The 12596-nt window shown below is 37.1% G+C and overlaps 1 non-coding gene across 1 annotated transcript; it reads left to right on the plus strand.

Moving 5' to 3' along the window:
* Positions 1–1548: 1548 nt before the first annotated feature.
* LOC130983940 (small nucleolar RNA R71) lies at positions 1549–1652 on the plus strand. The gene has a single exon (XR_009087907.1). It is a non-coding gene; the product is annotated as a small nucleolar RNA R71 (small nucleolar RNA).
* The last annotated feature ends 10944 nt before the right edge of the window (positions 1653–12596 follow it).

Raw genomic sequence — 12596 nt, forward strand, 5'->3', positions numbered from 1 at the left:
GACTCTGTATTGAGAGAAGCTTATCGTGCCTCTTTTCCATGGTTGTAGAGGAAGATCCTTGAGCTTTAAACACAAGGTAGTCCCCATTCAATTGAAGGACTAGCTCTCCTCTGTCAACATCTATTACAGCTCCTGCTGTAGCTAGGAAGGGTCTTCCAAGAATGATGGATTCATTCTCATCCTTCCCAGTGTCTAAGATTATGAAATCAGCAGGGATGTAAAGGCCTTTAACCTTTACCAACACATCCTCTACCAATCCATAAGCTTGTTTTATTGACTTGTCTGCCATCTCTAATGAGATTCTTGCAGCTTGTACCTCAAAGATCCCCAGTTTCTCCATTACAGAGAGTGGCATAAGATTTATACCTGACCCTAGGTCACATAGAGCCTTCTCAAAGGTCATGGTGCCTATGGTACAGGATATAAAGAATTTACCAGGATCTTGTTTCTTTTGAGGTAGAGTTTACTGAACCCATGTATCTAGTTCACTAATGAGCAAGGGAGGTTCACCTTTCCAAGTCTCATTACCAAACAACTTGGCATTCAGCTTCATGATGGCTCCTAGATATTGAGCAACTTGCTCTTCAGTTACATCTTTATCCTCTTCAGAGGAAAATAGTTCTCAGAGCTCATGAATGGTAAAAGGAGGTTCAATGGAATCTCTATGGTCTCTAGGTGAGCCTCAGATTCCTTAGGTTCCTCAGTTTGGAACTCCTTTTTGTTCAAAGGACGTCCCAGAAGGTCTTCCTCACTAGGATTCACGTTCTTCTCCTCCTTTGTGCATTTGGCCATATTGATTATATCAATGGCCTTGCACTCTCCTTTTGGATTCTCTTCTGTATTGCTTGGGAGAGTACTAGGAGGGGTTTCAGTGATTTTCTTACTCAGCTGACCCACTTGTGCCTAATGGAGGACCTTGTTTCACTCATGAAACTTAAAGTGGCCTTAGATAGATCAGAGACTATGTTTGCTAAGCTAGAGGGGCTCTGCTCAGCATTCTCTGTCTGTTGCTGAGAAGATGATGGAAAAGGCTTGCTATTGCTAAGCCTATTCTTTCCACCATTATTAAAGCCTTGTTGAGGCTTTTGTTGATCCTTCCATGAGAAATTTGGATGATTTCTCCATGAGGAATTATAGGTGTTTCCATAGGCTTCACCCATGTAATTCACCTCTGCCATTACAGGGTTCTCAGGATCATAAGCTTCTTCTTTAGAAGATGCCTCTATAGTACTGTTGGATGCATTTTGCCATCCATTCAGACTCTAAGAACTCATGTTGATTTGCTGAATCAACATTTTATTCTGAGCCAATATGGCATTCAGAGCATCAATTTCAAGAACTCCCTTCCTCTGAGGTGTCCCATTACTCACAGGATTTCTCTCAGATGTGTACATGAATTCGTTATTTGCAACCATGTCAATGAGTTCTTGAGCTTCTGCAGGCATTTTCTTTAGGTGAATGGATCCACCTGTAGAATGGTCCAGTGACATCTTATAAAGCTCAGATAGACCATCATAGAATATATCTAAAATGGTCCACTCTAAAAACATGCCAGAAGGACACTTTTTGGTCAACTGCTTGTATCTTTCCCAAGCTTCAGAGAGGGATTCACCATCTTTTTGCTTGAAGATCTGAACATCCACTCTGAGCTTGCTCAGCTTTTGAGGAGGAAAGAACTTGGCCAAGAAGGTCGTGACCAACTTATCCCAAGAGTCCAGGCTATCCTTAGGTTGTGAGTCCAACCATGTTCTAGCTCTGTCTCTTACAGCAAAAGGGAAAAGCATGAGCCTGTAGACTTCAGGATCTACTCTATTAGTCTTAACAGTATCACAGATCTGCAAGAAGTCAGTTAAAAACTGATAGGGATCTTCTTATGGAAGTCCATGGAACTTGCAGTTCTGTTGCATCAAAGCAACTAGTTGAGGCTTCAGCTCAAAATTGTTTGCTCCAATGGCAGGGATTGAGATGCTTCTTCCATAAAAGTTGGAAGTAGGTGTAGTATAATCACCAAGCATCCTCCTTGCATTATTGTTGTTGTCATTATTTTTGGCTGCCATCTCCTCTTCTTTTTCGAAAAATTCTATAAGGTTTTCTCTGTATTGTTGTAATTTAGCTTCTCTTAGTTTCTTCTTCAGAGTCCTTTCAGGTTCAGGATCTGCTTCAACAAGAATGTTCTTGTCCTTGCTCCTGCTCATATGAAAAAGAAGGGAACAGAAAATAATAATAGGGATCCTCTTTACCACAGTAGAGAGATTCCTTTATGTGAGTAGAAGAAGAAAAGAATAGAAGAAAGGGGAGAAAAATTCAAACACAAAAGGGGAAGAGAGGGTTCGAATTTTTTGATGAAGAGAAGTGTTAGTAAATGAAAAAATAAATAAAAGAAGATGAGAGGGAGGGAATTTCAAAAATTTGAGAGGGAAAAGTAGTTAGGTGGTTTTGAAAAAGATAAGAAACAAACAAAAAGTTAATTAGTTAGTTGAAAAAGATTTGAAAATCAAGTTTGAAGAGATAAGAAGTTAGAAAGGATTTTGAAATTGATTTTGAAAGAGATATGATTTGAAAAAGATATTTTTGAAAAGATATGATTAAAAAGATATTTTGAGAAGGATTTGATTTTTTAAAATTAAAATTGATTACTTGACTAACAAGAAACTAAAAGATATGATTCTAGAATTTAAAGATTGAACCTTTCTTAACAAGAAAGTAACAAACTTCAAATTTTTGAATCACTCACATTAATTGCTAGTAAAGTTTTCAATTTTGAAATAAAGATAACAAAAAGATTTTGAAAAATTTAAAAAATTTTCGAAAATAATAAAAGAAAATTGAAAAAGATTTGATTTTTGAAAAAGTTTTGAAAAGATAGGATTTTTAAAATTAAAATCTTGACTTGACTAACAAGAAACAACTTATTTTAAAAAATTTTGACTAAGTCAAACCCAAAGATTTCGAAATTTATGAGAGAAATAAGAAAAAGATATTTTTTTGATTTTTTTGAATTTTTAATGATGAGAGAGAAAAACACAAATATGACCCAAAACATGAAAATTTTGGATCAAGACCACTAATACATGCAAGAACACTATGAATGTCAAGATGAACACCAAGAACACTTTGAAGATCATGATGAAAATCAAGATTTATTTTTGAAAAATTTTCAAGAAAAGAAAAACATGCAAGACACCAAACTTAGAAATTTTTCATGTTTAGACACTATGAATGCAAAATGCATATGAAAAATAACAAAAGACACAGAACAAGAAAATATGAAGATCAAACAAGAAGACTTACCAAGAACAACTTGAAGATCATGAAGAACACATGTATGAACTTTCGAAAAATGCAAAAGTTTTTTAAAACATGCAATTAACACCAAACATAAAAAATGACACTATACTCAAACAAGAAACACAAAAATATTTTTGGTTTTTATGATTTTATTAATTTTTTTGTATTTTATTTATTTTTTTCGAAAATTATTTTGGAAAAACGAAAAAGAAGAAAAATTTTGAAAGATTTTTGAAAACTTTTTGAAAAGAAAATTACCTAATCTGAGCAACAAGATGAACCGTCAGCTGTCCAAACTCGAACAATCCCCGGCAACGGCACCAAAAACTTGGTGTGCGTAAATTGTGATCATCAACAATGGCGCCAAAGACTTGGAGCTCTCAAACGTGAATCACACTTTGTCACAACTTCGCACAACTAACTAGCAAGTGCACTAGGTCGTCCAAGTAATACCTTACGTGAGTAAGGGTCGATCCCACGGAGATTGTTGGTATGAAGCAAGCTATGGTCAACTTGTAAATCTCAGTTAGGCGGATTTAAATGGTTATAATGGTTTTCGAAAATATAAAAGTAAATAAAGATAGAAATACTTAGGTAATTCATTGGTGGGAATTTCAGATCAGTGTATGGAGATGCCGTGTTCCTCTTGAATCTCTGCTTTCCTATTGCTTTCATCCAATCCTTCTTACTCCTTTCCATGGCAAGCTGTATGTTGGGTTTCACCGTTGTCAATGGCTACCTCCCGTCCTCTCAGTGAAAATGGTCCAAATGCTCTGTCACATTACGGCTAATCATCTGTCGGTTCTCGATCATGTCGGAATAAGTTCCATTGATCCTTTTGCGTTTGTCACTATGCCCAACACTCGCGAGTTTGAAGCTCGTCACAGTCATTCAATCCCTAAATCCTACTCGGAATACCACAGACAAGGTTTAGACTTTTCGGATTCTCAAGAATGCTGCCAATGGTTTCTAGCTTATACCACGAAGATTCTGATTAAGGAATCCAAGAGATATGCGCTCGATCTAAGGTAGAATGCAAGTGGTTGTCAGGCACGCGTTCATAGGTGAGAATGATTATGAGTGTCACGGATCATCACATTCATCATGTTGAAGTGCAGTGAATATCTTAGAATAAGAATAAGCTGAATTGAATAGAAGAACAATAGTAATTGCATTAATACTCGAGGAACAGCAGAGCTCCACACCCTTAATCTATGGTACGTGTTTTTGGCGTTTAACTCTAGTTTGTGACGTGTTTCTGGCGTTTTACTCCAGAATGCAGCATGGAACTGACGTTGAACGCCAGTTTGCGTCATCTAAACTCGAATAAAGTATGGATTATTATATATTGCTGGAAAGCCCTGGATGTCTACTTTCCAACTCAGTTGAGAGTGCACTATTTAGAGTTCTGTCGCTCCAGAAAATCTATCTCGAGTGCAGGGAGGTCAGAATCCAATAGCATCAGCAGTCCTTTTTTTAGCTTGAATCAGATTTTTGCTCATGTCCCCCAATTTCAGCTAGAAAATACCTGAAATCACAGAAAAATACACAAACTCATAGTAAAGTCCAGAAATGTGAATTTTGCATAAAAACTAATAAAAACACCCCTAAAAGTAGCTAAATACTACTAAAAACTACCTAAAAATAATGTCAAAAAGCGTATAAATTATCCGCTCATCAGTTCTCCCATGTAATTCACCTCTTCCATAATGGGTTGATCTAGATCATAAGCATCTTCATCATAAGAGGTGTTTTGAGGGCTGTCACCTGCAACTTGCAATCCAATCAAATGCTGAGAGATCATATTGACCTGTTGGGTCAAGATCTTATTCTGAGCCAATATGGCATTTAGAGTGTCAACCTCTAGGACTCCTTTCTTCTGAGCTAACCCATTATTCACAGGGTTTCTTTCAGAAGTGTACATGAATTGGTTGTTTGCAACCATTTCAATGAGTTCCTATGCCTCTTCAGGCATTTTCTTCAAGTGGACTGATCCACCAGCAGAATGGTCCAAGGGCATCTTAGACATCTCAGATAGACCGTCATGGAAGATACCTAGGATAGTCCATTTTGAGAGCATGTCAGGAGGACATCTCCTTATCAGTTTCTTGTATCTTTCCCAAGCTTCGTAGAGGGGTTCACCCTCTTTTTGTCTGAAAGTTTGAACTTCCACCATGAGCTTGCTCATCTTCTGAGGTGGAAAGAACTTGGCCAAGAATGCATTGACCAACTTTTCCCAAGAGTCTAGGCTTTCTTTGGGTTGAGAATCCAACCATATCCTAACTATATCTCTAACAGCAAAAGGGAAAAGCATAAGCCTATAGACTTCAGAATCCACTATATTGGTCTTAATAGTATCAGATATTTGCAAGAATTCATATGCGAATTGATGTGGATCTTCTAGCGAAAGTCCATAGAATTTGCAATTCTATTGCGTTAGAGAGACTAACTGAGGCTTAAGCTCAAACTAATTTGCTCTAATGGCAGGTATGGAGATACTTCTTCCATAGAAGTCAGAAGTGGGTGCAGTGAAGTCACCAAGAACCTTTCGTGCATCTCCTCCATTATTTTGATCGACTGCCATGTTTGTATTTTCATTTTCGTATTTGAAAAGTTCTATGGGGTCTCTTCCGGAGTGTTGTGTTTTAACTTGTTGTAAACGCTTCCTCAGGGTCCTCTCAGGTTCAGGATCAGGATCAAAGAGACGTTCTTTATCTCTGTTCTTGCTCATAAACAAGAAAAAGAAAAACAAGAAAGAAAGAGAATGGGAGTTTCTATGTCAAAGTACAGAGAACTCCCTGTGAGATGTGAAGAAGAAAGAAGAATAAAGATAGGGGACTGGGAAGAAGAATTCGAATAGAGGGGTAGAAGAATTCAAAAATTAAGAAGTAAAAAGGGAAACAAAAATTAAAATATTTTTGTTTTATTTTATTTATTTATTGAATTCGAAAACAAGAAGCAAATTCAAAGCTAATTAATTAAAAAGATTTGAAATTTGAAAAATGATTTTCGAAAAAAGAAGAGAGAGAAATTAGTTAGGAAGTTTTGAAAAAGAGGGAAGAGAAAACAAGTAACTGATTAAGAAAGATTTGAAATTATGATATGATAGGAGACTTGAAAAAGATTTAATTTTAAAAATTTTGAAATTTAAAAATGGAAAGGAAAAGTCAACAAGATAAGATAAGAATTGAAAAGATTTGAAAAAGATTTTATTTTGAATTTTGAAATTAAAATAAGATAAGATAATGATTTGAAATTTTTAAAAGAAAAGATGCACCAAAGATAAGATAAAGATTTGAAAAAGTTTTGAATTTTAAAATTAAAAAAAAAAGATAAGATTAGGAAAGAATCAAATTATAAAAAAGATTTGAAAAGATTTAAAAAGATAAGATTTTAAATTTGATTTTACTAACAAGAAAACACAAAAATAAAAAATAAATTTTTAAATCAAGATAAAAAAAAGAAAGCATGATTTTCGAAATTTGAATAAAGATAAAAGAAAATTTTTTTATTTTTTTTTCAAATTAATGAAGAAAGAGAAAAACAACCAAAAGACACCAAAGTTAAAATTTTTTAGATCAAAGGATACTAATTTTCGAAATTAAAAAGAAAAACACCAAAAGACACCAAACTTAAAAATATTTAAGATCAAAACAAGAAACCAGAACAACTTGAATACTAAGCAGGACACTCAAGAACAAATTCAAAAATTTGAAGAAAATAAAGAACACACAAAGGACACCAAACTTAAGAACTGACACTAGACACAAACAAAAGACAAGAAAAGATGGAATTTGAAAAAGTTTTTGAAAAAGAAAACAAAAGACACAATTAAAAGTACCTAATTTAAGCAACAAGATAGTCCGGTAGTTTGTCAAACTCGAAAAATCTCCGGCAACGGCGCCAAAAACATGGTGCACAAAATTGACTCTACAATATTTGCACAGATAGACCGGCAAATGCACTGGGTCGCCCAAGTAATACCTCAGGTGAGTGAGGGTCGATCCCACGAGGATTGTTGGTTTGAACAAGCAATGGATACCTTGTAGATCTTAGTCAGGCTATTCAAAAAGATGATAGTTGTTGTGAAAAATGCATAAAATAGATAAATAAATGAAACGTTACTAGATAGATGTGAAATTAATAATGAGAGAACGGTTGAGACTTCGGAGATGCTTCTTCCTTCTGGATCAAATTTTCTCACCATCTACTCCAACTTCTGATGACTCATTCCATGGTAGACTGTAAATGACTAACGCCAGATCAGTGGTCATTAGCCTCCTCTGCTTTAGATCAAACACCGGGTCAGCGGTCATGCAATCTGAACAGGGGTGAAGCTCCTGTAGTCCATAACCTTGGTGATCCTACTCAAAGCGCCACAGACAAGGTCAGATCTTCCAAATCAGAGAATGATGCGTCCTGGTTCTAGCCTATACCACAAAGTTCCTAATTGCCCCATACCTCGGATGCACTAATGTCTCCAAGTACCCAACGAAATTGTGGATTAGCCTTCTAAGAGATGTATAATAAAGCTTGTGGTTTAGTACAATCCCGTCAAGGACTCGCAAGAACCCATGTGAAATAGGGATGACGGTCAAGTTACACTCCCAATTCATTAGGATGAAGAACGAAGATACATCTTAAAATGGAATCAGGCATAGGTTGAAATAGAATAGTGATATTATTAATCCATAAGGCTCAGCAGAGCTCCTAACCTTAACCTAGGAGGTTAATGACTCATTGATGCACGAAAATTTGTATCGCTACAAATTTCCCTCGGCAAGTATACTGAATTGTCGTCAAGTAAAAACTCACAATGGAGTGAGGTCGAATCCCATAGGGATTGATTGGTTGAGCAACTTTAATTAAAGGAGTGTTCTAGTTGAACTAAGCAAAATTGGATTGAGAATTGTAGAAATTTAATTGGCGGGAAAAGTAAATAACAAGAAATGTAAATAACTAAAAGTAAATGGCAGAATGTAAAGGGCATAAAGTAAATTGCAGAAACTTAAATGGGAACGGGGATGATTAAACATAAATGTAAATAAAAGAATGTAAAGAATGGGGAGATCAGAAATGAGAAATTCATTGGGTTCAGGAGATATTGTATTCTCCGGATCAAGTTCATTCTCATCTCCTCCTCAATCCATGCAACTCATTAATCTCTTGGCAATCTTAGGTGATTGAATCCCAATTCATTGGCAATTCAATCTCTCTACGCTTGAAAAATTGCCCAATTCCTTAATCTAATTGCTCATGGAGAAGAGATGAAGTACGATCACTGATTATACCACATTTTTTTCTAAATCAAAGTATTGGTAGGATTATATGGCACTATATCCATCCAACCTCCAATCTAGTCCAACATGAGAAAGAATTTCTAGCATGATTTCCTCATTCCTCTTCTAACGTTCAGAGGAAATCCAAGTATAAGCAACTTCTCTTCCAAGACAGTTACCTAATTGGATGAAGATCGAAAGCTTTCAAGCAAAACAAAGAGAAAGGAAAGAAGCAGAAAAATAAGAACTATTAATGATCCATTGAATTACAAAAGAGATCCCTACCCCAATGAAATGGCGTTTAGTTCATCATTGCTCAATTCAAACAGAAAAGGAAAAGTAAAAGAAAGTACATAAACCAAAAGAAAAGTACAAATGAAATCAATTCAAGGGTTGTCCAATTAGGATCCCCTACTTTCCAGCCTTCTTTCTAACTTAAACTCTATGCTATTTATACACTTTCTTCATTCAGTCTTCAAGTCTTTGGATTGGTCTTTGACCTTTGTTGAAGCAAGTTGAAAGTGGCTTTTAGTGGCGTTGATGAGGGGCATTTGGCAACTAACGTTCCTGCTTGCATGGGTGCTCAATTATATTGGAGTTGGAAGGAACGTTGGTGACCAACATTTGTGAGAAAATGTTGAGTCAAACGTTGCAAAATTTTCTCTTGAGCATTATCATTAACGTTTGACTCAACATTGGTGCACCAACGTTCGTTTAGCCACGCGTGCGCGCAGTAAAACATGAGAAAAATGAATGAAAACAGATAGGCGTACAGATACTTATTGGAAAGCAATCAATCTTGGTTCATGGGGTTTCATGCAGGACATATTTGAAGCACAACTCTTATTGGTTTCCAATGTGAGATGTCCCTTTAAGTGCTAACTAATGTGCTTCTATGAAACCTTGTTATTCATTGATCCTTGGTGTTTGATTTTTTTTTTTTTGCTTTTATTTTTCTTAGAAACTTATTCTTTTTTTTTCTTGCAGCTTAGTGTTCTCTGTTGAGGCAGCTTTTTAGATAAGTTTTTAGTCAACACTCCTGACCCAGATGGCTCAAGGTGTTGGGTGATGAAGCACCCCTCAGACCTACTAACTCAAGCCTCTCCTTAACATATACACACCACAGACACTTGGCTCACAAATCAATTCTAGAGACATTGATGCCCAGCACCTCTTTGGGTCACTAAGTGCCTTGTAACTTGGTTGCTCTTGATAGTGGACTTTTGGTTGATAATCCCGAGTTAGTTAACCCAAGTTACCAAGCGTTAAAACACTCCTTAGAACCTAATCATCCAAGCAGATCCTAGTACAAAAACACCACAGGCATCTGTCTTAAGGTTTAAGCTATTGGTGCCTAGCTTATTATATGTTTCTTTCCTTTTTATTGCCAACGTTGGTGCTGGCCGTTGGTGGCCCAACTTTGACACCAACTTTGGCTTTTCTTCCCTTCTTTATTGTTCTTTCTTTCTTCCAAGGATGTTTATTCACTAAGGTTTCACATACAGCAGCTAAGTTTATACTTAAAGGGGACATTCTACTCTTCATCTTTATTAGTAAACTTGCTAAATAATCAAACATGTACTACCACTTACCCTTATTCTGTTTCCGACCAAATTGGACTATTACACTTTCTGTTTTACAATCATTTTCTTTTATTCAATCAAAAGGGGACAAAGCATACATTTAAGCAAGATGAAAATGAAACAAGCGCTTAGACTAGCACACTTAAATGACAATAAAAGAAAGTAAACAAACAGAATGTAAACACAGGTATAGTAATCAGCAGGGGTACATTTAGACTTCCAATTAACATGTTTAGACTAGAGACAGTCAAGTAACAACACAACCTCTTGGTATTCACTTGCTCACTCCTTGTCATCATCTTCCTTGGATTTTGTTTCTTTCTCTTGTCTCTCTAGATGATGGTGCATATTCCGTCCAAGAGATGAAATGACTACCTGCAAAGATATTGAAAGTTGCTTGTTCCCCAAGCACTTGAGAGATGGTTAGCATGCATGTATATTTGTGACCTTCTGAATTCAATTTGGTGTGTGAACACCAAACTTAATTCTTCTCTTAGTTCCGTGTGCAATGAATTGTATGCATGCAATGCAACATCATGTGCTTTCATTTTTCTAAAAAAAAGATAAAACTAAAAGAGAATTGCAAAGTCAAGTGACTTATATGATTGTTTGAAGTTGGTGATTAGTTATGCTGTTGAGGGTCATCATGTGGTTAATTAAAATTTATGGTGGAACACCAAACTTAGTATCACGCATTCCCTCTTGAATTGCTGACTCATGACATAATCACCTTGGTGTGCAACACCAAACTTTACTCCTTGCAATACAGGGAAAATCTACTTAAATCTTTTATTGAAACAGATAAGAAAAGAGAGTTACATCTGGTTGGGTTGCTTCCCAACAAGCGCTTCTTTAACGTCATTAGCTTGACAGTGGTTGTTTGTCAGGGAGGAAGATAATCATAATGTCTCAGGTCCTCCCCCTCTCATGGTGAATCTATCACCACTTCCTTCCTTGAGAATTTCTACATGCTCCAATGAGAGGACTTTATTGATTTTGTACACTTGAGGTAGCTGAGAAGGAATTATAGGAAGATAAGGTGGGATTAGTGGCAGGTGGATCGATATCACTTTGTCCCCTGGAGAGAAATTCTCTGTAGGGATGTTCTTTTTTTTTTCATCCCCTTGGCACCTTCTTCCCGATTCTCTTCTCTCCTTCAAGTAGTACTTCAGCACTTCTTATGTCAGGAGGGTCCTTGTTGATTGTCTTTTTTGAATCTTGTGGTTTCTACTCCTCCTTGGACTACTTTGATTGTTGTACCATTTTGGCTTCTTGTTCTTCCAACAAGGATGTCTTTAGAGACTCTGCTTGTGATTCATTACTTGCTTCCTCTGGGAATACATCATTGTGATCATCCTTTAGGCTTTTGTTCTCTTGTTCAGATTCGTGTGAGGGCTTGAAGACATGAAATGTGAGTTGCTCATCATGTATTCTCAATATCAACTCCCCTTGCTCAACATCAATGAGTGCTCTAGCTGTGGCCAAGAATGGTCACCCCAGAATGATTGGATGAATACTGATGCATTCGCATTATTGTTAGATTAGCTAGTTAGTTTAAGTAGTTTTAGTTTAATTTCATGCATTTTATTCAAAATAAACAAGCACTTGAATGAAGTTCTCATTATGCACTAATATGTCAAGCACAAAGTGATTTTGTGCTCAATTTCATGCAATAGCTCAAGAGGCAGAGCTTTGATATGTTGCTATTTTGTTTTATGACCAGGACAGGGGAGAAGGGCACAATAACTCAGTGCTATGCTTGCTTGAAGAACGCTACATTCTTCTGCAGCATGGTTCTTAATGTTACACTCTCCTTCAGAGAGCGCTATGTTCTTCACCCAAGGAAGTTTTGCTATCGATGCGTACGCGTGGGTGACGCGTACGCGTGAAAGTGGCACTTTTGAAGGAACACGTGAATGCATGGATAGGGCGTGCGCGTAGAAGTGGTGATTTTTGGAAGGCCACGCGTACGCGTGGATGACGCATACGCGTGGGTAGGAGCAGCATTCTTCAACAAAGAGCGCTACGTTTCCCACCAAGAGCGCCTGCGATGCTTTTGGAAGTTGGATTTCAAATTTAGCCATCGCCACGTACGCATCAGTGACGCGTACGCGTGGATGTGATATCTATGAAGAAGCATGCAAACGCGTGGATGGAGCAGCGACGTGGAAGTAAGATTGTGCAATCCACGCGTATGCGTGAATGATGCGTACGCCTGGAAGGGCGTTCTTGGCCTGAGCACTACACTCTCTTGGAGATCGCTGCCAGGACGCGTAGGCGTATAGGACATGTACGCGTCATAAGTACTGAGATGTCATCGACGCGCAAGCATAGGAGATGCGTACGCGTGGGTGTGCGAATGCTCCGCTCTCATCAAGCACGCTACATTCTCTTGGAGATGGATCGGTCCAAGTACAAACAAAAAGGCTCATTTAAAGCAACTTTC

This window comes from Arachis stenosperma, chromosome 5, assembly GCF_014773155.1.
Source record: "Arachis stenosperma cultivar V10309 chromosome 5, arast.V10309.gnm1.PFL2, whole genome shotgun sequence".
NCBI classification, from domain to species: Eukaryota; Viridiplantae; Streptophyta; class Magnoliopsida; order Fabales; family Fabaceae; genus Arachis; species Arachis stenosperma.